The following is a 24921-nucleotide window of genomic DNA, read 5'->3' as shown; positions in this document are numbered from 1 at the left end:
GCCCACAAGTCACCCCATCTTGGATTCCCCTAGGTCTCTAGTTTTCAAAAATGCACAGGTTTGGTAGGTTTCCCTAAGTGCCGGCTGAGCTAGAGGCCAAAATCTACAGGTAGGCACTTTGCAAAAAACACCTCTGTTTTCTTTCAAAAAATGGGATGTGTCCACGTTCCGCTTTGGGGCATTTCCTGTTGCGGGCGCTAGGCCTACCCACACAAGTGAGCTATCATTTTTATCGGGAGACTTGGGGGAACGCTGGGTGGAAGGAAATTTGTGCCTCCTCTCAGATTCCAGAACTTTCTGCCACAGAAATGTGAGGAACATGTGTTTTTTTTAACCAAATTTTGAGGTTTGCAAAGGATTCTGGGTAACAGAACCTGGTCAGAGCCCACAAGTCACCCCATCTTGGATTCCCCTAGGTCTCTAGTTTTCAAAAAGGCACAGGTTTGGTAGGTTTCCCTAGGTGCCGGCTGAGCTAGAGGCCAAAATCTACAGGTAGGAACTTTGCAAAAAACACCTCTGTTTTCTTTAAAAAAATGGGATGTGTCCACGTTGCGCTTTGGGGCATTTCCTGTCGCGGGCGCTAGGCCTACCCACACAAGTGAGGTATCATTTTTATCGGGAGACTTGGGGGAACGGTGGGTGGAAGGAAATTTGTGGCTCCTCTCAGATTCCAGAACGTTCTGCCACAGAAATGTGAGGAACATGTTTTTTTTTAGCCAAATTTTGAGGTTTGCAAAGGATTCTGGGTAACAGAACCTGGTCAGAGCCCTACAAGTCACCCCATCTTGGATTCCCCTAGGTCTCTAGTTTTCAAAAATGCACAGGTTTGGTAGGTTTCCGTAGGTGCCGGCTGAGCTAGAGGCCAAAATCTACAGGTAGGCACTTTACAAAAAACACCTCTGTTTTCTCCCAAAAAATGAGATGTGTCCACGTTGCGCTTTGGGGCATTTCCTGTCGCGGGCGCTAGTCCTACCGACACAAGTGAGGTATCATTTTTATCGGGAGACTAGGGGGAACCCTGGGTGGAAGGAAATTTGTGGCTCCTCTCAGATTCCAGAACGTTCTGCCACAGAAATGAGAGGAACATGTGTTTTGTTAGCCAAATTTGAGGTTTGCAAAGGATTCTGGGTAACAGAACCTGGTCAGAGCCCACAAGTCACCCCATCTTGGATTCCCCTAGGTCTCTAGTTTTCAAAAATGCACAGGTCTGGTAGGTTTCCCTAGGTGCCGGCTGAGCTAGAGGCCAAAATCTACAGGTAGGCACTTTGCAAAAAACACCTCTGTTTTCTTTTAAAAAAAGGGATGTGTCCACGTTGCGCTTTGTGGCATTTCCTGTCACGGGCGCTAGGCCTACCCACACAAGTGAGCTATCATTTTTATCGGGAGACTTGGGGGAACGCTGGGTGGAAAGAAATGTGTGCCTCCTCTCAGATTCCAGAACTTTTTGCCACAGAAATGTGAGGAACATGTGTTTTTTTAGCCAAATTTTGAGGTTTGCAAAGGATTCTGGATAACAGAACCTGGTCAGAGCCCACAAGTCACCCCATCTTGGATTCCCCTAGGTCTCTAGTTTTCAAAAATGCACAGGTTTGGTAGGTTTCCCTAGGTGCCGGCTGAGCTAGAGGCCAAAATCTACAGGTAGGCACTTTGCAAAAAACACCTCTGTTTTCTTTCAAAAAATGGGATGTGTCCACGTTCCGCTTTGGGGCATTTCCTGTCGCGGGCGCTAGGCCTACCCACACAAGTGAGGTATCATTTTTATCGGGAGACTAGGGGGAACCCTGGGTGGAAGGAAATTTGTGGCTCCTCTCAGATTCCAGAACGTTCTGCCACAGAAATGTGAGGAACATGTGTTTTGTTAGCCAAATTTGAGGTTTGCAAAGGATTCTGGGTAACAGAACCTGGTCAGAGCCCCACAAGTCACCCCATCTTGGATTCCCCTAGGTCTCTAGTTTTCAAAAATTCACAGGTTTGGTAGGTTTCCCTAGGTGTCGGCTGAGCTAGAGGCCAAAATCTACAGGTAGGCACTTTACAAAAAACACCTCTGTTTTCTTTCAAAAAATGGGATGTGTCCCCGTTGCACTTTGTGGCATTTCCTGTCGCGGGCGCTAGGCCTACCCACACAAGGGAGGTATCATTTTTATCGGGAGACTTGGGGGAACGGTGGGTGGAAGGAAATTTGTGGCTCCTCTCAGATTCCAGAACGTTCTGCCACAGAAATGTGAGGAACATGTTTTTTTTAGCCAAATTTTGAGGTTTGCAAAGGATTCTGGGTAACAGAACCTGGTCAGAGCCCCACAAGTCACCCCATCTTGGATTCCCCTAGGTCTCTAGTTTTCAAAAATGCACAGGTTTGGTAGGTTTCCCTAGGTGCCGGCTGAGCTAGAGGCCAAAATCTACAGGTAGGCACTTTACAAAAAACACCTCTGTTTTCTGTCAAAAAATGAGATGTGTCCACGTTGCGCTTTGGGGCATTTCCTGTCGCGGGCGCTAGTCCTACCCACACAAGTGAGGTATCATTTTTATCGGGAGACTAGGGGGAACCCTGGGTGGAAGGAAATTTGTGGCTCCTCTCAGATTCCAGAACGTTCTGCCACAGAAATGTGAGGAACATGTGTTTTGTTAGCCAAATTTGAGGTTTGCAAAGGATTCTGGGTAACAGAACCTGGTCAGAGCCCCACAAGTCACCCCATCTTGGATTCCCCTAGGTCTCTAGTTTTGAAAAATTCACAGGATTGGTAGGTTTCCCTAGGTGCCGGCTGAGCTAGAGGCCAAAATCTACAGGTAGGCACTTTGCAAAAAACACCTCTGTTTTCTTTAAAAAAATGGGATGTGTCCACGTTGCGCTTTGTGGCATTTCCTGTCGCGGGCGCTAGGCCTACCCACACAAGTGAGGTATCATTTTTATCGGGAGACTTGGGGGAACGGTGGGTGGAAGGAAATTTGTGGCTCCTCTCAGATTCCAGAACGTTCTGCCACAGAAATGTGAGGAACATGTTTTTTTTTAGCCAAATTTTGAGGTTTGCAAAGGATTCTGGGTAACAGAACCTGCTCAGAGCCCCACAAGTCACCCCATCTTGGATTCCCCTAGGTCTCTAGTTTTAAAAAATGCACAGGTTTGGTAAGTTTCCCTAGGTGCCGGCTGAGCTAGAGGCCAAAATCTACAGGTAGGCACTTTACAAAAAACACCTCTGTTTTCTTTCAAAAAATGGGATGTGTCCACGTTGCGCTTTGGGGCATTTCCTGTCACGGGCGCTAGGCCTACCCACACAAGTGAGGTATCATTTTTATCGGGAGACTTGGGGGAACGCTGGGTGGAAGGAAATTTGTGCTTCCTCTCAGATTCCAGAACGTTCTGCCACAGAAATGTGAGGAACATGTGTTTTTTTAGCCAAATTTTGAAGTTTGCAAAGTATTCTGGGTAACAGAACCTGGTCAGAGCCCACAAGTCACCCCATCTTGGATTCCCCTAGGTCTCTAGTTTTCAAAAATGCACAGGTTTGGTAGGTTTCCCTAAGTGCCGGCTGAGCTAGAGGCCAAAATCTACAGGTAGGCACTTTGCAAAAAACACCTCTGTTTTCTTTCAAAAAATGGGATGTGTCCACGTTCCGCTTTGGGGCATTTCCTGTTGCGGGCGCTAGGCCTACCCACACAAGTGAGCTATCATTTTTATCGGGAGACTTGGGGGAACGCTGGGTGGAAGGAAATTTGTGCCTCCTCTCAGATTCCAGAACTTTCTGCCACAGAAATGTGAGGAACATGTGTTTTTTTTAACCAAATTTTGAGGTTTGCAAAGGATTCTGGGTAACAGAACCTGGTCAGAGCCCACAAGTCACCCCATCTTGGATTCCCCTAGGTCTCTAGTTTTCAAAAAGGCACAGGTTTGGTAGGTTTCCCTAGGTGCCGGCTGAGCTAGAGGCCAAAATCTACAGGTAGGAACTTTGCAAAAAACACCTCTGTTTTCTTTAAAAAAATGGGATGTGTCCACGTTGCGCTTTGGGGCATTTCCTGTCGCGGGCGCTAGGCCTACCCACACAAGTGAGGTATCATTTTTATCGGGAGACTTGGGGGAACGGTGGGTGGAAGGAAATTTGTGGCTCCTCTCAGATTCCAGAACGTTCTGCCACAGAAATGTGAGGAACATGTTTTTTTTTAGCCAAATTTTGAGGTTTGCAAAGGATTCTGGGTAACAGAACCTGGTCAGAGCCCTACAAGTCACCCCATCTTGGATTCCCCTAGGTCTCTAGTTTTCAAAAATGCACAGGTTTGGTAGGTTTCCGTAGGTGCCGGCTGAGCTAGAGGCCAAAATCTACAGGTAGGCACTTTACAAAAAACACCTCTGTTTTCTCCCAAAAAATGAGATGTGTCCACGTTGCGCTTTGGGGCATTTCCTGTCGCGGGCGCTAGTCCTACCGACACAAGTGAGGTATCATTTTTATCGGGAGACTAGGGGGAACCCTGGGTGGAAGGAAATTTGTGGCTCCTCTCAGATTCCAGAACGTTCTGCCACAGAAATGAGAGGAACATGTGTTTTGTTAGCCAAATTTGAGGTTTGCAAAGGATTCTGGGTAACAGAACCTGGTCAGAGCCCCACAAGTCACCCCATCTTGGATTCCCCTAGGTCTCTAGTTTTCAAAAATTCACAGGTTTGGTAGGTTTCCCTAGGTGTCGGCTGAGCTAGAGGCCAAAATCTACAGGTAGGCACTTTACAAAAAACACCTCTGTTTTCTTTCAAAAAATGGGATGTGTCCCCCGTTGCGCTTTGTGGCATTTCCTGTCGCGGGCGCTAGGCCTACCCACACAAGTGAGGTATCATTTTTATCGGGAGACTTGGGGGAACGCTGGGTGGAAAGAAATGTGTGCCTCCTCTCAGATTCCAGAACTTTCTGCCACAGAAATGTGAGGAACATGTGTTTTTTTAGCCAAATTTTGAGGTTTGCAAAGGATTCTGGGTAACAGAACCTGGTCAGAGCCCACAAGTCACCCCATCTTGGATTCCCCTAGGTCTCTAGTTTTCAAAAATGCACAGGTCTGGTAGGTTTCCCTAGGTGCCGGCTGAGCTAGAGGCCAAAATCTACAGGTAGGCACTTTGCAAAAAACACCTCTGTTTTCTTTTAAAAAATGGGATGTGTCCACGTTGCGCTTTGTGGCATTTCCTGTCACGGGCGCTAGGCCTACCCACACAAGTGAGCTATCATTTTTATCGGGAGACTTGGGGGAACGCTGGGTGGAAAGAAATGTGTGCCTCCTCTCAGATTCCAGAACTTTTTGCCACAGAAATGTGAGGAACATGTGTTTTTTTTAGCCAAATTTTGAGGTTTGCAAAGGATTCTGGATAACAGAACCTGGTCAGAGCCCACAAGTCACCCCATCTTGGATTCCCCATGGTCTCTAGTTTTCAAAAATGCACAGGTTTGGTAGGTTTCCCTAGGTGCCGGCTGAGCTAGAGGCCAAAATCTACAGGTAGGCACTTTGCAAAAAACACCTCTGTTTTCTTTCAAAAAATGGGATGTGTCCACGTTCCGCTTTGGGGCATTTCCTGTCGCGGGCGCTAGGCCTACCCACACAAGTGAGGTATCATTTTTATCGGGAGACTAGGGGGAACCCTGGGTGGAAGGAAATTTGTGGCTCCTCTCAGATTCCAGAACGTTCTGCCACAGAAATGTGAGGAACATGTGTTTTGTTAGCCAAATTTGAGGTTTGCAAAGGATTCTGGGTAACAGAACCTGGTCAGAGCCCCACAAGTCACCCCATCTTGGATTCCCCTAGGTCTCTAGTTTTCAAAAATTCACAGGTTTGGTAGGTTTCCCTAGGTGTCGGCTGAGCTAGAGGCCAAAATCTACAGGTAGGCACTTTACAAAAAACACCTCTGTTTTCTTTCAAAAAATGGGATGTGTCCCCGTTGCACTTTGTGGCATTTCCTGTCGCGGGCGCTAGGCCTACCCACACAAGGGAGGTATCATTTTTATCGGGAGACTTGGGGGAACGGTGGGTGGAAGGAAATTTGTGGCTCCTCTCAGATTCCAGAACGTTCTGCCACAGAAATGTGAGGAACATGTTTTTTTTAGCCAAATTTTGAGGTTTGCAAAGGATTCTGGGTAACAGAACCTGGTCAGAGCCCCACAAGTCACCCCATCTTGGATTCCCCTAGGTCTCTAGTTTTCAAAAATGCACAGGTTTGGTAGGTTTCCCTAGGTGCCGGCTGAGCTAGAGGCCAAAATCTACAGGTAGGCACTTTACAAAAAACACCTCTGTTTTCTGTCAAAAAATGAGATGTGTCCACGTTGCGCTTTGGGGCATTTCCTGTCGCGGGCGCTAGTCCTACCCACACAAGTGAGGTATCATTTTTATCGGGAGACTAGGGGGAACCCTGGGTGGAAGGAAATTTGTGGCTCCTCTCAGATTCCAGAACGTTCTGCCACAGAAATGTGAGGAACATGTGTTTTGTTAGCCAAATTTGAGGTTTGCAAAGGATTCTGGGTAACAGAACCTGGTCAGAGCCCCACAAGTCACCCCATCTTGGATTCCCCTAGGTCTCTAGTTTTGAAAAATTCACAGGATTGGTAGGTTTCCCTAGGTGCCGGCTGAGCTAGAGGCCAAAATCTACAGGTAGGCACTTTGCAAAAAACACCTCTGTTTTCTTTAAAAAAATGGGATGTGTCCACGTTGCGCTTTGTGGCATTTCCTGTCGCGGGCGCTAGGCCTACCCACACAAGTGAGGTTTCATTTTTATCGGGAGACTTGGGGGAACGGTGGGTGGAAGGAAATTTGTGGCTCCTCTCAGATTCCAGAACGTTCTGCCACAGAAATGTGAGGAACATGTTTTTTTTTAGCCAAATTTTGAGGTTTGCAAAGGATTCTGGGTAACAGAACCTGCTCAGAGCCCCACAAGTCACCCCATCTTGGATTCCCCTAGGTCTCTAGTTTTAAAAAATGCACAGGTTTGGTAGGTTTCCCTAGGTGCCGGCTGAGCTAGAGGCCAAAATCTACAGGTAGGCACTTTACAAAAAACACCTCTGTTTTCTTTCAAAAAATGGGATGTGTCCACGTTGCGCTTTGGGGCATTTCCTGTCGCAGACGCTAGGCCTACCCACACAAGTGAGGTATCATTTTTATCGGGAGACTTGGGGGAACGGTGGGTGGAAGGAAATTTGTGGCTCCTCTCAGATTCCAGAACGTTCTGCCACAGAAATGTGAGGAACATGTTTTTTTTTAGCCAAATTTTGAGGTTTGCAAAGGATTCTGGGTAACAGAACCTGGTCAGAGCCCTACAAGTCACCCCATCTTGGATTCCCCTAGGTCTCTAGTTTTCAAAAATGCACAGGTTTGGTAGGTTTCCGTAGGTGCCGGCTGAGCTAGAGGCCAAAATCTACAGGTAGGCACTTTACAAAAAACACCTCTGTTTTCTCCCAAAAAATGAGATGTGTCCACGTTGCGCTTTGGGGCATTTCCTGTCGCGGGCGCTAGTCCTACCGACACAAGTGAGGTATCATTTTTATCGGGAGACTAGGGGGAACCCTGGGTGGAAGGAAATTTGTGGCTCCTCTCAGATTCCAGAACGTTCTGCCACAGAAATGAGAGGAACATGTGTTTTGTTAGCCAAATTTGAGGTTTGCAAAGGATTCTGGGTAACAGAACCTGGTCAGAGCCCCACAAGTCACCCCATCTTGGATTCCCCTAGGTCTCTAGTTTTCAAAAATTCACAGGTTTGGTAGGTTTCCCTAGGTGTCGGCTGAGCTAGAGGCCAAAATCTACAGGTAGGCACTTTACAAAAAACACCTCTGTTTTCTTTCAAAAAATGGGATGTGTCCCCGTTGCGCTTTGTGGCATTTCCTGTCGCGGGCGCTAGGCCTACCCACACAAGTGAGGTATCATTTTTATCGGGAGACTTGGGGGAACGCTGGGTGGAAAGAAATGTGTGCCTCCTCTCAGATTCCAGAACTTTCTGCCACAGAAATGTGAGGAACATGTGTTTTTTTAGCCAAATTTTGAGGTTTGCAAAGGATTCTGGGTAACAGAACCTGGTCAGAGCCCACAAGTCACCCCATCTTGGATTCCCCTAGGTCTCTAGTTTTCAAAAATGCACAGGTCTGGTAGGTTTCCCTAGGTGCCGGCTGAGCTAGAGGCCAAAATCTACAGGTAGGCACTTTGCAAAAAACACCTCTGTTTTCTTTTAAAAAAAGGGATGTGTCCACGTTGCGCTTTGTGGCATTTCCTGTCACGGGCGCTAGGCCTACCCACACAAGTGAGCTATCATTTTTATCGGGAGACTTGGGGGAACGCTGGGTGGAAAGAAATGTGTGCCTCCTCTCAGATTCCAGAACTTTTTGCCACAGAAATGTGAGGAACATGTGTTTTTTTAGCCAAATTTTGAGGTTTGCAAAGGATTCTGGATAACAGAACCTGGTCAGAGCCCACAAGTCACCCCATCTTGGATTCCCCTAGGTCTCTAGTTTTCAAAAATGCACAGGTTTGGTAGGTTTCCCTAGGTGCCGGCTGAGCTAGAGGCCAAAATCTACAGGTAGGCACTTTGCAAAAAACACCTCTGTTTTCTTTCAAAAAATGGGATGTGTCCACGTTCCGCTTTGGGGCATTTCCTGTCGCGGGCGCTAGGCCTACCCACACAAGTGAGGTATCATTTTTATCGGGAGACTAGGGGGAACCCTGGGTGGAAGGAAATTTGTGGCTCCTCTCAGATTCCAGAACGTTCTGCCACAGAAATGTGAGGAACATGTGTTTTGTTAGCCAAATTTGAGGTTTGCAAAGGATTCTGGGTAACAGAACCTGGTCAGAGCCCCACAAGTCACCCCATCTTGGATTCCCCTAGGTCTCTAGTTTTCAAAAATTCACAGGTTTGGTAGGTTTCCCTAGGTGTCGGCTGAGCTAGAGGCCAAAATCTACAGGTAGGCACTTTACAAAAAACACCTCTGTTTTCTTTCAAAAAATGGGATGTGTCCCCGTTGCACTTTGTGGCATTTCCTGTCGCGGGCGCTAGGCCTACCCACACAAGGGAGGTATCATTTTTATCGGGAGACTTGGGGGAACGGTGGGTGGAAGGAAATTTGTGGCTCCTCTCAGATTCCAGAACGTTCTGCCACAGAAATGTGAGGAACATGTTTTTTTTAGCCAAATTTTGAGGTTTGCAAAGGATTCTGGGTAACAGAACCTGGTCAGAGCCCCACAAGTCACCCCATCTTGGATTCCCCTAGGTCTCTAGTTTTCAAAAATGCACAGGTTTGGTAGGTTTCCCTAGGTGCCGGCTGAGCTAGAGGCCAAAATCTACAGGTAGGCACTTTACAAAAAACACCTCTGTTTTCTGTCAAAAAATGAGATGTGTCCACGTTGCGCTTTGGGGCATTTCCTGTCGCGGGCGCTAGTCCTACCCACACAAGTGAGGTATCATTTTTATCGGGAGACTAGGGGGAACCCTGGGTGGAAGGAAATTTGTGGCTCCTCTCAGATTCCAGAACGTTCTGCCACAGAAATGTGAGGAACATGTGTTTTGTTAGCCAAATTTGAGGTTTGCAAAGGATTCTGGGTAACAGAACCTGGTCAGAGCCCCACAAGTCACCCCATCTTGGATTCCCCTAGGTCTCTAGTTTTGAAAAATTCACAGGATTGGTAGGTTTCCCTAGGTGCCGGCTGAGCTAGAGGCCAAAATCTACAGGTAAGCACTTTGCAAAAAACACCTCTGTTTTCTTTAAAAAAATGGGATGTGTCCACGTTGCGCTTTGTGGCATTTCCTGTCGCGGGCGCTAGGCCTACCCACACAAGTGAGGTATCATTTTTATCGGGAGACTTGGGGGAACGGTGGGTGGAAGGAAATTTGTGGCTCCTCTCAGATTCCAGAACGTTCTGCCACAGAAATGTGAGGAACATGTTTTTTTTTAGCCAAATTTTGAGGTTTGCAAAGGATTCTGGGTAACAGAACCTGCTCAGAGCCCCACAAGTCACCCCATCTTGGATTCCCCTAGGTCTCTAGTTTTAAAAAATGCACAGGTTTGGTAGGTTTCCCTAGGTGCCGGCTGAGCTAGAGGCCAAAATCTACAGGTAGGCACTTTACAAAAAACACCTCTGTTTTCTTTCAAAAAATGGGATGTGTCCACGTTGCGCTTTGGGGCATTTCCTGTCGCGGGCGCTAGGCCTACCCACACAAGTGAGCTATCATTTTTATCGGGAGACTTGGGGGAACGCTGGGTGGAAGGAAATTTGTGCCTCCTCTCAGATTCCAGAACTTTCTGCCACAGAAATGTGAGGAACATGTGTTTTTTTTAACCAAATTTTGAGGTTTGCAAAGGATTCTGGGTAACAGAACCTGGTCAGAGCCCACAAGTCACCCCATCTTGGATTCCCCTAGGTCTCTAGTTTTCAAAAAGGCACAGGTTTGGTAGGTTTCCCTAGGTGCCGGCTGAGCTAGAGGCCAAAATCTACAGGTAGGCACTTTGCAAAAAACACCTCTGTTTTCTTTCAAAAAATGGGATGTGTCCACGTTGCGCTTTGGGGCATTTCCTGTCGCGGGCGCTAGGCCTACCCACACAAGTGAGGTATCATTTTTATCGGGAGACTTGGGGGAACGGTGGGTGGAAGGAAATTTGTGGCTCCTCTCAGATTCCAGAACGTTCTGCCACAGAAATGTGAGGAACATGTTTTTTTTTAGCCAAATTTTGAGGTTTGCAAAGGATTCTGGGTAACAGAACCTGGTCAGAGCCCCACAAGTCACCCCATCTTGGATTCCCCTAGGTCTCTAGTTTTCACAAATGCACAGGTTTGGTAGGTTTCCCTAGGTGCCGGCTGAGCTAGAGGCCAAAATCTACAGGTAGGCACTTTACAAAAAACACCTCTGTTTTCTCCCAAAAAATGAGATGTGTCCACGTTGCGCTTTGTGGCATTTCCTGTTGCGGGCGCTAGTCCTACCAACACAAGTGAGGTATTATTTTTATCGGGAGACTAGGGGGAACCCTGGGTGGAAGGAAATTTGTGGCTCCTCTCAGATTCCAGAACGTTCTGCCACAGAAATGTGAGGAACATGTGTTTTGTTATCCAAATTTGGGGTTTGCAAAGGATTCTGGGTAACAGAACCTGGTCAGAGCCCCACAAGTCACCCCATCTTGGATTCCCCTAGGTCTCTAGTTTTCAAAAATTCACAGGTTTGGTAGGTTTCCCTAGGTGTCGGCTGAGCTAGAGGCCAAAATCTACAGGTAGGCACTTTACAAAAAACACCTCTGTTTTCTTTCAAAAAATGGGATGTGTCCCCGTTGCGCTTTGTGGCATTTCCTGTCGCGGGCGCTAGGCCTACCCACACAAGTGAGGTATCATTTTTATCGGGAGACTTGGGGGAACGCTGGGTGGAAAGAAATGTGTGCCTCCTCTCAGATTCCAGAACTTTCTGCCACAGAAATGTGAGGAACATGTGTTTTTTTAGCCAAATTTTGAGGTTTGGAAAGGATTCTGGGTAACAGAACCTGGTCAGAGCCCACAAGTCACCCCATCTTGGATTCCCCTAGGTCTCTAGTTTTCAAAAATGCACAGGTTTGGTAGGTTTCCCTAGGTGCCGGCTGAGCTAGAGGCCAAAATCTACAGGTAGGCACTTTGCAAAAAACACCTCTGTTTTCTTTCAAAAAATGGGATGTGTCCACGTTGCGCTTTGGGGCATTTCCTGTCGCAGACGCTAGGCCTACCCACACAAGTGAGGTATCATTTTTATCAGGAGACTTGGGGGAACGCTGGGTGGAAGGAAATTTGTGCCTCCTCTCAGATTCCAGAACTTTCTGCCACAGAAATGTGAGGAACATGTGTTTTTTTTAGCCAAATTTTGAGGTTTGCAAAGGATTCTGGGTAACAGAACCTGGTCAAAGCCCACAAGTCACCCCATCTTGGATTCCCCTAGGTCTCTAGTTTTAAAAAATGCACAGGTCTCGTAGGTTTCCCTAGGTGCCGGCTGAGCTAGAGGCCAAAATCTACAGGTAGGCACTTTGCAAAAAACACCTCTGTTTTCTTTCAAAAAATGGGATGTGTCCACGTTGCGCTTTGGGGCATTTCCTGTTTCGGGCGCTAGGCCTACCCACACAAGTGAGGTATCATTTTTATCGGGAGACTTGGGGGAACGCTGGGTGGAAGGAAATTTGTGGGTCCTCTCAGATTCCAGAACGTTCTGCCACAGAAATGTGAGGAACATGTTTTTTTTTAGCCAAATTTTGAGGTTTGCAAAGGATTCTGGGTAACAGAACCTGGTCAGAGCCCCACAAGTCACCCCATTTTGGATTCCCCTAGGTCTCTAGTTTTCAAAAATGCACAGGTTTGGTAGGTTTCCCTAGGTGCCGGCTGAGCTAGAGGCCAAAATCTACAGGTAGGCACTTTGCAAAAAACACCTCTGTTTTCTTTCAAAAAATGGGATGTGTCCACGTTGCGCTTTGGGGCATTTCCTGTCGCGGGCGCTAGGCCCACCCACTCAAGTGAGGTATCATTTTTATCAGGAGACTTGGGGGAACGCTGGGTGGAAGGAAATTTGTGCCTCCTCTCAGATTCCAGAACTTTCTGCCACAGAAATGTGAGGAACATGTGTTTTTTTAGCCAAATTTTGAGGTTTGCAAAGGATTCTGGGTAACAGAACCTGGTCAAAGCCCACAAGTCACCCCATCTTGGATTCCCCTAGGTCTCTAGTTTTAAAAAATGCACAGGTCTCGTAGGTTTCCCTAGGTGCCGGCTGAGCTAGAGGCCAAAATCTACAGGTAGGCACTTTGCAAAAAACACCTCTGTTTTCTTTCAAAAAATGGGATGTGTCCACGTTGCGCTTTGGGGCATTTCCTGTTTCGGGCGCTAGGCCTACCCACACAAGTGAGGTATCATTTTTATCGGGAGACTTTGGGGAACGCTGGGTGGAAAGAAATGTGTGCCTCCTCTCAGATTCCAGAACTTTCTGCCACAGAAATGTGAGGAACATGTGTTTTTTTAGCCAAATTTTGAGGTTTGCAAAGGATTCTGGGTAAGAGAACCTGGTCAGAGCCCACAAGTCACCCCATCTTGGATTCCCCTAGGTCTCTAGTTTTCAAAAATGCACAGGTTTGGTAGGTTTTCCTAGGTGTCGGCTGAGCTAGAGGCCAAAATCTACAGGTAGGCACTTTGCAAAAAACACCTCTGTTTTCTTTTAAAAAATGGGACGTGTCCACGTTGCGGTTTGTGGCATTTCCTGTCACGGGCGCTAGGCCTACTCACTCAAGTGAGGTATCATTTTTATCGGGAGACTTGGGGGAATGATGGGTGGAAGGAAATTTGGGCCTCCTCTCAGATTCTAGAACTTTCTGCCACAGAAATATGAGGAACATGTGTTTTTTAAGCCAAATTTTGAGGTTTGCAAAGGATTCTGGGTAACAGAACCTGGTCAGAGCCCACAAGTCACCCCATCTTGGATTCCCCTAGGTCTCTAGTTTTCAAAAATGCACAGGTTTGGTAGGTTTCCCTAGGTGCCGGCTGAGCTAGAGGCCAAAATCTACAGGTAGGCACTTTGCAAAAAACACCTCTGTTTTCTTTCAAAAAATGGGATGTGTCCACGTTGCGCTTTGGGGCATTTCCTGTCGCAGACGCTAGGCCTACCCACACAAGTGAGGTATCATTTTTATCAGGAGACTTGGGGGAACGCTGGGTGGAAGGAAATTTGTGCCTCCTCTCAGATTCCAGAACTTTCTGCCACAGAAATGTGAGGAACATGTGTTTTTTTTAGCCAAATTTTGAGGTTTGCAAAGGATTCTGGGTAACAGAACCTGGTCAAAGCCCACAAGTCACCCCATCTTGGATTCCCCTAGGTCTCTAGTTTTAAAAAATGCACAGGTCTCGTAGGTTTCCCTAGGTGCCGGCTGAGCTAGAGGCCAAAATCTACAGGTAGGCACTTTGCAAAAAACACCTCTGTTTTCTTTCAAAAAATGGGATGTGTCCACGTTGCGCTTTGGGGCATTTCCTGTCGCAGACGCTAGGCCTACCCACACAAGTGAGGTATCATTTTTATCAGGAGACTTGGGGGAACGCTGGGTGGAAGGAAATTTGTGCCTCCTCTCAGATTCCAGAACTTTCTGCCACAGAAATGTGAGGAACATGTGTTTTTTTTAGCCAAATTTTGAGGTTTGCAAAGGATTCTGGGTAACAGAACCTGGTCAAAGCCCACAAGTCACCCCATCTTGGATTCCCCTAGGTCTCTAGTTTTAAAAAATGCACAGGTGTCGTAGGTTTCCCTAGGTGCCGGCTGAGCTAGAGGCCAAAATCTACAGGTAGGCACTTTGCAAAAAACACCTCTGTTTTCTTTCAAAAAATGGGATGTGTCCACGTTGCGCTTTGGGGCATTTCCTGTTTCGGGCGCTAGGCCTACCCACACAAGTGAGGTATCATTTTTATCGGGAGACTTGGGGGAACGCTGGGTGGAAGGAAATTTGTGGGTCCTCTCAGATTCCAGAACGTTCTGCCACAGAAATGTGAGGAACATGTTTTTTTTTAGCCAAATTTTGAGGTTTGCAAAGGATTCTGGGTAACAGAACCTGGTCAGACCCCCACAAGTCACCCCATTTTGGATTCCCCTAGGTCTCTAGTTTTCAAAAATGCACAGGTTTGGTAGGTTTCCCTAGGTGCCGGCTGAGCTAGAGGCCAAAATCTACAGGTAGGCACTTTGCAAAAAACACCTCTGTTTTCTTTCAAAAAATGGGATGTGTCCACGTTGCGCTTTGGGGCATTTCCTGTCGCGGGCGCTAGGCCCACCCACTCAAGTGAGGTATCATTTTTATCAGGAGACTTGGGGGAACGCTGGGTGGAAGGAAATTTGTGCCTCCTCTCAGATTCCAGAACTTTCTGCCACAGAAATGTGAGGAACATGTGTTTTTTTAGCCAAATTTTGAGGTTTGCAAAGGATTCTGGGTAACAGAACCTGGTCAAAGCCCACAAGTCACCCCATCTTGGATTCCCCTAGGTCTCTAGTTTTAAAAAATGCACAGGTCTCGTAGGTTTCCCTAGGTGCCGGCTGAGCTAGAGGCCAAAATCTACAGGTAGGCACTTTGCAAAAAACACCTCTGTTTTCTTTCAAAAAATGGGATGTGTCCACGTTGCGCTTTGGGGCATTTCCTGTTTCGGGCGCTAGGCCTACCCACACAAGTGAGGTATCATTTTTATCGGGAGACTTTGGGGAACGCTGGGTGGAAAGAAATGTGTGCCTCCTCTCAGATTCCAGAACTTTCTGCCACAGAAATGTGAGGAACATGTGTTTTTTTAGCCAAATTTTGAGGTTTGCAAAGGATTCTGGGTAAGAGAACCTGGTCAGAGCCCACAAGTCACCCCATCTTGGATTCCCCTAGGTCTCTAGTTTTCAAAAATGCACAGGTTTGGTAGGTTTTCCTAGGTGTCGGCTGAGCTAGAGGCCAAAATCTACAGGTAGGCACTTTGCAAAAAACACCTCTGTTTTCTTTAAAAAAATGGGATGTGTCCACGTTGCGGTTTGTGGCATTTCCTGTCACGGGCGCTAGGCCTACTCACTCAAGTGAGGTATCATTTTTATCGGGAGACTTGGGGGAACGATGGGTGGAAGGAAATTTGGGCCTCCTCTCAGATTCTAGAACTTTCTGCCACAGAAATATGAGGAACATGTGTTTTTTAAGCCAAATTTTGAGGTTTGCAAAGGATTCTGGGTAACAGAACCTGGTCAGAGCCCACAAGTCACCCCATCTTGGATTCCCCTAGGTCTCTAGTTTTCAAAAATGCACAGGTTTGGTAGGTTTCCCTAGGTGCCGGCTGAGCTAGAGGCCAAAATCTACAGGTAGGCACTTTGCAAAAAACACCTCTGTTTTCTTTCAAAAAATGGGATGTGTCCACGTTGCGCTTTGGGGCATTTCCCGTCGCAGACGCTAGGCCTACCCACACAAGTGAGGTATCATTTTTATCAGGAGACTTGGGGGAACGCTGGGTGGAAGGAAATTTGTGCCTCCTCTCAGATTCCAGAACTTTCTGCCACAGAAATGTGAGGAACATGTGTTTTTTTTAGCCAAATTTTGAGGTTTGCAAAGGATTCTGGGTAACAGAACCTGGTCAAAGCCCACAAGTCACCCCATCTTGGATTCCCCTAGGTCTCTAGTTTTAAAAAATGCACAGGTGTCGTAGGTTTCCCTAGGTGCCGGCTGAGCTAGAGGCCAAAATCTACAGGTAGGCACTTTGCAAAAAACACCTCTGTTTTCTTTCAAAAAATGGGATGTGTCCACGTTGCGCTTTGGGGCATTTCCTGTTTCGGGCGCTAGGCCTACCCACACAAGTGAGGTATCATTTTTATCGGGAGACTTGGGGGAACGCTGGGTGGAAGGAAATTTGTGGGTCCTCTCAGATTCCAGAACGTTCTGCCACAGAAATGTGAGGAACATGTTTTTTTTTAGCCAAATTTTGAGGTTTGCAAAGGATTCTGGGTAACAGAACCTGGTCAGAGCCCCACAAGTCACCCCATTTTGGATTCCCCTAGGTCTCTAGTTTTCAAAAATGCACAGGTTTGGTAGGTTTCCCTAGGTGCCGGCTGAGCTAGAGGCCAAAATCTACAGGTAGGCACTTTGCAAAAAACACCTCTGTTTTCTTTCAAAAAATGGGATCTGTCCACGTTGCGCTTTGTGGCATTTCCTGTCGCGGGCGCTAGGCCTACCCACACAAGTGAGCTATCATTTTTATCGGGAGACTTGGGGGAACGCTGGGTGGAAGGAAATTTGTGCCTCCTCTCAGATTCCAGAACTTTCTGCCACAGAAATGTGAGGAACATGTGTTTTTTTAGCCAAATTTTGAGGTTTGCAAAGGATTCTGGGTAACAGAACCTGGTCAGAGCCCACAAGTCACCCCATGTTGGATTCCCCTAGGTCTCTAGTTTTCAAAAATGCACAGGTTTGGTAGGTTTCCCTAGGTGCCGGCTGAGCTAGAGGCCAAAATCTACAGGTAGGCACTTTGCAAAAAACACCTCTGTTTTCTTTCAAAAAATCGGATGTGTCCACGTTGCGCTTTGGGGCATTTCCTGTCGCGGGCGCTAGGCCTACCCACACAAGTGAGGTATCATTTTTATCGGGAGACTTGGGGGAACGGTGGGTGGAAGGAAATTTGTGGCTCCTCTCAGATTCCAGAACGTTCTGCCACAGAAATGTGAGGAACATGGTTTTTTTTAGCCAAATTTTGAGGTTTGCAAAGGATTCTGGGTAACAGAACCTGGTCAGAGCCCCACAAGTCACCCCATCTTGGATTCCCCTAGGTCTCTAGTTTTCAAAAATGCACAGGTTTGGTAGGTTTCCCTAGGTGCCGGCTGAGCTAGAGGCCAAAATCTACAGGTAGGCACTTTACAAAAAACACCTCTGTTTTCTGTCAAAAAATGAGATGTGTCCACGTTGCGCTTTGGGGCATTTCCTGTCGCGGGCGCTAGTCCTACCCACACAAGTGAGGTATCATTTTTATCGGGAGACTAGGGGGAACCCTGGGTGGAAGGAAATTTGTGGCTCCTCTCAGATTCCAGAACGTTCTGCCACAGAAATGTGAGGAACATGTGTTTTGTTAGCCAAATTTGAGGTTTGCAAAGGATTCTGGGTAACAGAACCTGGTCAGAGCCCCACAAGTCACCCCATCTTGGATTCCCCTAGGTCTCTAGTTTTCAAAAATTCACAGGATTGGTAGGTTTCCCTAGGTGCCGGCTGAGCTAGAGGCCAAAATCTACAGGTAGGCACTTTGCAAAAAACACCTCTGTTTTCTTTCAAAAAATGGGATGTGTCCACGTTGCGCTTTGTGGCATTTCCTGTCGCGGGCGCTAGGCCTACCCACACAAGTGAGGTATCATTTTTATCGGGAGACTTGGGGGAACGGTGGGTGGAAGGAAATTTGTGGCTCCTCTCAGATTCCAGAACGTTCTGCCACAGAAATGTGAGGAACATGTTTTTTTTTAGCCAAATTTTGAGGTTTGCAAAGGATTCTGGGTAGCAGAACCTGCTCAGAGCCCCACAAGTCACCCCATCTTGGATTCCCCTAGGTCTCTAGTTTTAAAAAATGCACAGGTTTGGTAGGTTTCCCTAGGTGCCGGCTGAGCTAGAGGCCAAAATCTACAGGTAGGCACTTTACAAAAAACACCTCTGTTTTCTTTCAAAAAATGGGATGTGTCCACGTTGTGCTTTGGGGCATTTCCTGTCGCGGGCGCTAGGCCTACCCACACAAGTGAGGTATCATTTTTATCGGGAGACTTGGGGGAACGCTGGGTGGAAGGAAATTTGTGCTTCCTCTCAGATTCCAGAACGTTCTGCCACAGAAATGTGAGGAACATGTGTTTTTTTAGCCAAATTTTGAAGTTTGCAAAGGATTCTGGGTAACAGAACCTGGTCAGAGCCCACAAGTCACCCCATCTTGGATTCCCCTAGGTCTCTAGTTTTCAAAAATGCACAGGTTTGGTAGGTTTCCCTAAGTGCCGGCTGAGCTAGAGGCCAAAATCTACAGGTAGGCACTTTGCAAAAAACACCTCTGTTTTCTTTCAAAAAATGGGATGTGTCCACGTTGCGCTTTGGGGCATTTCCTGTCGTGGACGCTAGGCCTACCCACACAAGTGAGGTATCATTTTTATCGGGAGACTTGGGGGAACGCTGGGTGGAAGGAAATTTGTGGGTCCTCTCAGATTCCAGAACGTTCTGCCACAGAAATGTGAGGAACATGTTTTTTTTTAGCCAAATTTTGAGGTTTGCAAAGGATTCTGGGTAACAGAACCTGGTCAGAGCCACACAAGTCACCCCATTTTGGATTCCCCTAGGTCTCTAGTTTTAAAAAATGCACAGGTCTCGTAGGTTTCCCTAGGTGCCGGCTGAGCTAGAGGCCAAAATCTACAGGTAGGCACTTTGCAAAAAACACCTCTGTTTTCTTTCAAAAAATGGGATGTGTCCACGTTGCGCTTTGGGGCATTTCCTGTTTCGGGCGCTAGGCCTACCCACACAAGTGAGGTATCATTTTTATCGGGAGACTTGGGGGAACGCTGGGTGGAAGGAAATTTGTGGGTCCTCTCAGATTCCAGAACGTTCTGCCACAGAAATGTGAGGAACATGTTTTTTTTTAGCCAAATTTTGAGGTTTGCAAAGGATTCTGGGTAACAGAACCTGGTCAGAGCCCCACAAGTCACCCCATTTTGGATTCCCCTAGGTCTCTAGTTTTCAAAAATGCACAGGTTTGGTAGGTTTCCCTAGGTGCCGGCTGAGCTAGAGGCCAAAATCTACAGGTAGGCACTTTGCAAAAAACACCTCTGTTTTCTTTCAAAAAATGGGATGTGTCCACGTTGCGCTTTGGGGCATTTCCTGTCGCGGGCGCTAGGCCCACCCACACAAGTGAGGTATCATTTTTATCGGGAGACTTTGGGGAACGCTGGGTGGAAAGAAATGTGTGCCTCCTCTCAGATTCCAGAACTTTCTGCCACAGAAATGTGAGGAACATGTGTTTTTTTAGCCAAATTTTGAGGTTTGCAAAGGATTCTGGGTAAGAGAACCTGGTCAGAGCCCACAAGTCACCCCATCTTGGATTCCCCTAGGTCTCTAGTTTTCAAAAATGCACAGGTTTGGTAGGTTTTCCTAGGTGTCGGCTGAGCTAGAGGCCAAAATCTACAGGTAGGCACTTTGCAAAAAACACCTCTGTTTTCTTTAAAAAAATGGGATGTGTCCACGTTGCGGTTTGTGGCATTTCCTGTCACGGGCGCTAGGCCTACTCACTCAAGTGAGGTATCATTTTTATCGGGAGACTTGGGGGAACGATGGGTGGAAGGAAATTTGGGCCTCCTCTCAGATTCTAGAACTTTCTGCCACAGAAATATGAGGAACATGTGTTTTTTAAGCCAAATTTTGAGGTTTGCAAAGGATTCTGGGTAACAGAACCTGGTCAGAGCCCACAAGTCACCCCATCTTGGATTCCCCTAGGTCTCTAGTTTTCAAAAATGCACAGGTTTGGTAGGTTTCCCTAGGTGCCGGCTGAGCTAGAGGCCAAAATCTACAGGTAGGCACTTTGCAAAAAACACCTCTGTTTTCTTTAAAAAAATGGGATGTGTCCACGTTGCGCTTTGGGGCATTTCCTGTCGCAGACGCTAGGCCTACCCACACAAGTGAGGTATCATTTTTATCAGGAGACTTGGGGGAACGCTGGGTGGAAGGAAATTTGTGGGTCCTCTCAGATTCCAGAACGTTCTGCCACAGAAATGTGAGGAACATGTTTTTTTTTAGCCAAATTTTGAGGTTTGCAAAGGATTCTGGGTAACAGAACCTGGTCAGAGCCACACAAGTCACCCCATTTTGGATTCCCCTAGGTCTCTAGTTTTAAAAAATGCACAGGTCTCGTAGGTTTCCCTAGGTGCCGGCTGAGCTAGAGGCCAAAATCTACAGGTAGGCACTTTGCAAAAAACACCTCTGTTTTCTTTCAAAAAATGGGATGTGTCCACGTTGCGCTTTGGGGCATTTCCTGTTTCGGGCGCTAGGCCTACCCACACAAGTGAGGTATCATTTTTATCGGGAGACTTGGGGGAACGCTGGGTGGAAGGAAATTTGTGGGTCCTCTCAGATTCCAGAACGTTCTGCCACAGAAATGTGAGGAACATGTTTTTTTTTAGCCAAATTTTGAGGTTTGCAAAGGATTCTGGGTAACAGAACCTGGTCAGAGCCCCACAAGTCACCCCATTTTGGATTCCCCTAGGTCTCTAGTTTTCAAAAATGCACAGGTTTGGTAGGTTTCCCTAGGTGCCGGCTGAGCTAGAGGCCAAAATCTACAGGTAGGCACTTTGCAAAAAACACCTCTGTTTTCTTTCAAAAAATGGGATGTGTCCACGTTGCGCTTTGGGGCATTTCCTGTCGCGGGCGCTAGGCCCACCCACACAAGTGAGGTATCATTTTTATCGGGAGACTTTGGGGAACGCTGGGTGGAAAGAAATGTGTGCCTCCTCTCAGATTCCAGAACTTTCTGCCACAGAAATGTGAGGAACATGTGTTTTTTTAGCCAAATTTTGAGGTTTGCAAAGGATTCTGGGTAAGAGAACCTGGTCAGAGCCCACAAGTCACCCCATCTTGGATTCCCCTAGGTCTCTAGTTTTCAAAAATGCACAGGTTTGGTAGGTTTTCCTAGGTGTCGGCTGAGCTAGAGGCCAAAATCTACAGGTAGGCACTTTGCAAAAAACACCTCTGTTTTCTTTAAAAAAATGGGATGTGTCCACGTTGCGGTTTGTGGCATTTCCTGTCACGGGCGCTAGGCCTACTCACTCAAGTGAGGTATCATTTTTATCGGGAGACTTGGGGGAACGATGGGTGGAAGGAAATTTGGGCCTCCTCTCAGATTCTAGAACTTTCTGCCACAGAAATATGAGGAACATGTGTTTTTTAAGCCAAATTTTGAGGTTTGCAAAGGATTCTGGGTAACAGAACCTGGTCAGAGCCCACAAGTCACCCCATCTTGGATTCCCCTAGGTCTCTAGTTTTCAAAAATGCACAGGTTTGGTAGGTTTCCCTAGGTGCCGGCTGAGCTAGAGGCCAAAATCTACAGGTAGGCACTTTGCAAAAAACACCTCTGTTTTCTTTAAAAAAATGGGATGTGTCCACGTTGCGCTTTGGGGCATTTCCTGTCGCAGACGCTAGGCCTACCCACACAAGTGAGGTATCATTTTTATCAGGAGACTTGGGGGAACGCTGGGTGGAAGGAAATTTGTGCCTCCTCTCAGATTCCAGAACTTTCTGCCACAGAAATGTGAGGAACATGTGTTTTTTTTAGCCAAATTTTGAGGTTTGCAAAGGATTCTGGGTAACAGAACCTGGTCAAAGCCCACAAGTCACCCCATCTTGGATTCCCCTAGGTCTCTAGTTTTAAAAAATGCACAGGTCTCGTAGGTTTCCCTAGGTGCCGGCTGAGCTAGAGGCCAAAATCTACAGGTAGGCACTTTGCAAAAAACACCTCTGTTTTCTTTCAAAAAATGGGATGTGTCCACGTTGCGCTTTGGGGCATTTCCTGTTTCGGGCGCTAGGCCTACCCACACAAGTGAGGTATCATTTTTATCGGGAGACTTGGGGGAACGCTGGGTGGAAGGAAATTTGTGGGTCCTCTCAGATTCCAGAACGTTCTGCCACAGAAATGTGAGGAACATGTTTTTTTTAGCCAAATTTTGAGGTTTGCAAAGGATTCTGGGTAACAGAACCTGGTCAGAGCCCCACAAGTCACCCCATTTTGGATTCCCCTAGGTCTCTAGTTTTAAAAAATGCACAGGTTTGGTAGGTTTCCCTAGGTGCCGGCTGAGCTAGAGGCCAAAATCTACAGGTAGGCACTTTGCAAAAAACACCTCTGTTTTCTTTCAAAAAATGGGATCTGTCCACGTTGCGCTTTGTGGCATTTCCTGTCACGGGCGCTAGGCCTACCCACACAAGTGAGCTATCATTTTTATCGGGAGACTTGGGGGAACGCTGGGTGGAAGGAAATTTGTGCCTCCTCTCAGATTCCAGAACTTTCTGCCACAGAAATGTGAGGAACATGTGTTTTTTTAGCCAAATTTTGAGGTTTGCAAAGGATTCTGGGTAACAGAACCTGGTCAGAGCCCACAAGTCACCCCACGTTGGATTCCCCTAGGTCTCTAGTTTTCAAAAATGCACAGGTTTGGTAGGTTTCCCTAGGTGCCGGCTGAGCTAGAGGCCAAAATCTACAGGTAGGCACTTTGCAAAAAACACCTCTGTTTTCTTTCAAAAAATCGGATGTGTCCACGTTGCGCTTTGGGGCATTTCCTGTCGCGGGCGCTAGGCCTACCCACACAAGTGAGGTATCATTTTTATCGGGAGACTTGGGGGAACGGTGGGTGGAAGGAAATTTGTGGCTCCTCTCAGATTCCAGAACGTTCTGCCACAGAAATGTGAGGAACATGTTTTTTTTTAGCCAAATTTTGAGGTTTGCAAAGGATTCTGAGTAACAGAACCTGGTCAGAGCCCCACAAGTCACCCCATCTTGGATTCCCCTAGGTCTCTAGTTTTCAAAAATGCACAGGTTTGGTAGGTTTCCCTAGGTGCCGGCTGAGCTAGAGGCCAAAATCTACAGGTAGGCACTTTACAAAAAACACCTCTGTTTTCTGTCAAAAAATGAGATGTGTCCACGTTGCGCTTTGGGGCATTTCCTGTCGCGGGCGCTAGTCCTACCCACACAAGTGAGGTATCATTTTTATCGGGAGACTAGGGGGAACCCTGGGTGGAAGGAAATTTGTGGCTCCTCTCAGATTCCAGAACGTTCTGCCACAGAAATGTGAGGAACATGTGTTTTGTTAGCCAAATTTGAGGTTTGCAAAGGATTCTGGGTAACAGAACCTGGTCAGAGCCCCACAAGTCACCCCATCTTGGATTCCCCTAGGTCTCTAGTTTTCAAAAATTCACAGGATTGGTAGGTTTCCCTAGGTGCCGGCTGAGCTAGAGGCCAAAATCTACAGGTAGGCACTTTGCAAAAAACACCTCTGTTTTCTTTCAAAAAATGGGATGTGTCCACGTTGCGCTTTGTGGCATTTCCTGTCGCGGGCGCTAGGCCTACCCACACAAGTGAGGTATCATTTTTATCGGGAGACTTGGGGGAACGGTGGGTGGAAGGAAATTTGTGGCTCCTCTCAGATTCCAGAACGTTCTGCCACAGAAATGTGAGGAACATGTTTTTTTTTAGCCAAATTTTGAGGTTTGCAAAGGATTCTGGGTAACAGAACCTGCTCAGAGCCCCACAAGTCACCCCATCTTGGATTCCCCTAGGTCTCTAGTTTTCAAAAATGCACAGGTTTGGTAGGTTTCCCTAGGTGCCGGCTGAGCTAGAGGCCAAAATCTACAGGTAGGCACTTTACAAAAAACACCTCTGTTTTCTTTCAAAAAATGGGATGTGTCCACGTTGCGCTTTGGGGCATTTCCTGTCGCGGGCGCTAGGCCTACCCACACAAGTGAGGTATCATTTTTATCGGGAGACTTGGGGGAACGCTGGGTGGAAGGAAATTTGTGCTTCCTCTCAGATTCCAGAACGTTCTGCCACAGAAATGTGAGGAACATGTGTTTTTTTAGCCAAATTTTTAAGTTTGCAAAGGATTCTGGGTAACAGAACCTGGTCAGAGCCCACAAGTCACCCCATCTTGGATTCCCCTAGGTCTCTAGTTTTCAAAAATGCACAGGTTTGGTAGGTTTCCCTAAGTGCCGGCTGAGCTAGAGGCCAAAATCTACAGGTAGGCACTTTGCAAAAAACACCTCTGTTTTCTTTCAAAAAATGGGATGTGTCCACGTTCCGCTTTGGGGCATTTCCTGTTGCGGGCGCTAGGCCTACCCACACAAGTGAGCTATCATTTTTATCGGGAGACTTGGGGGAACGCTGGGTGGAAGGAAATTTGTGCCTCCTCTCAGATTCCAGAACTTTCTGCCACAGAAATGTGAGGAACATGTGTTTTTTTTAACCAAATTTTGAGGTTTGCAAAGGATTCTGGGTAACAGAACCTGGTCAGAGCCCACAAGTCACCCCATCTTGGATTCCCCTAGGTCTCTAGTTTTCAAAAAGGCACAGGTTTGGTAGGTTTCCCTAGGTGCCGGCTGAGCTAGAGGCCAAAATCTAGAGGTAGGCACTTTGCAAAAAACACCTCTGTTTTCTTTCAAAAAATGGGATGTGTCCACGTTGCGCTTTGGGGCATTTCCTGTCGCGGGCGCTAGGCCTACCCACACAAGTGAGGTATCATTTTTATCGGGAGACTTGGGGGAACAGTGGGTGGAAGGAAATTTGTGGCTCCTCTCAGATTCCAGAACGTTCTGCCACAGAAATGTGAGGAACATGTTTTTTTTTAGCCAAATTTTGAGGTTTGCAAAGGATTCTGGGTAACAGAACCTGGTCAGAGCCCTACAAGTCACCCCATCTTGGATTCCCCTAGGTCTCTAGTTTTCAAAAATGCACAGGTTT

Source organism: Pleurodeles waltl, chromosome 5 (genome assembly GCF_031143425.1).
Source record: "Pleurodeles waltl isolate 20211129_DDA chromosome 5, aPleWal1.hap1.20221129, whole genome shotgun sequence".
NCBI classification, from domain to species: domain Eukaryota; kingdom Metazoa; phylum Chordata; class Amphibia; order Caudata; family Salamandridae; genus Pleurodeles; species Pleurodeles waltl.
The sequence above is the reverse complement of the archived record's forward strand: the minus strand, read 5'-3'. Positions refer to the sequence as shown.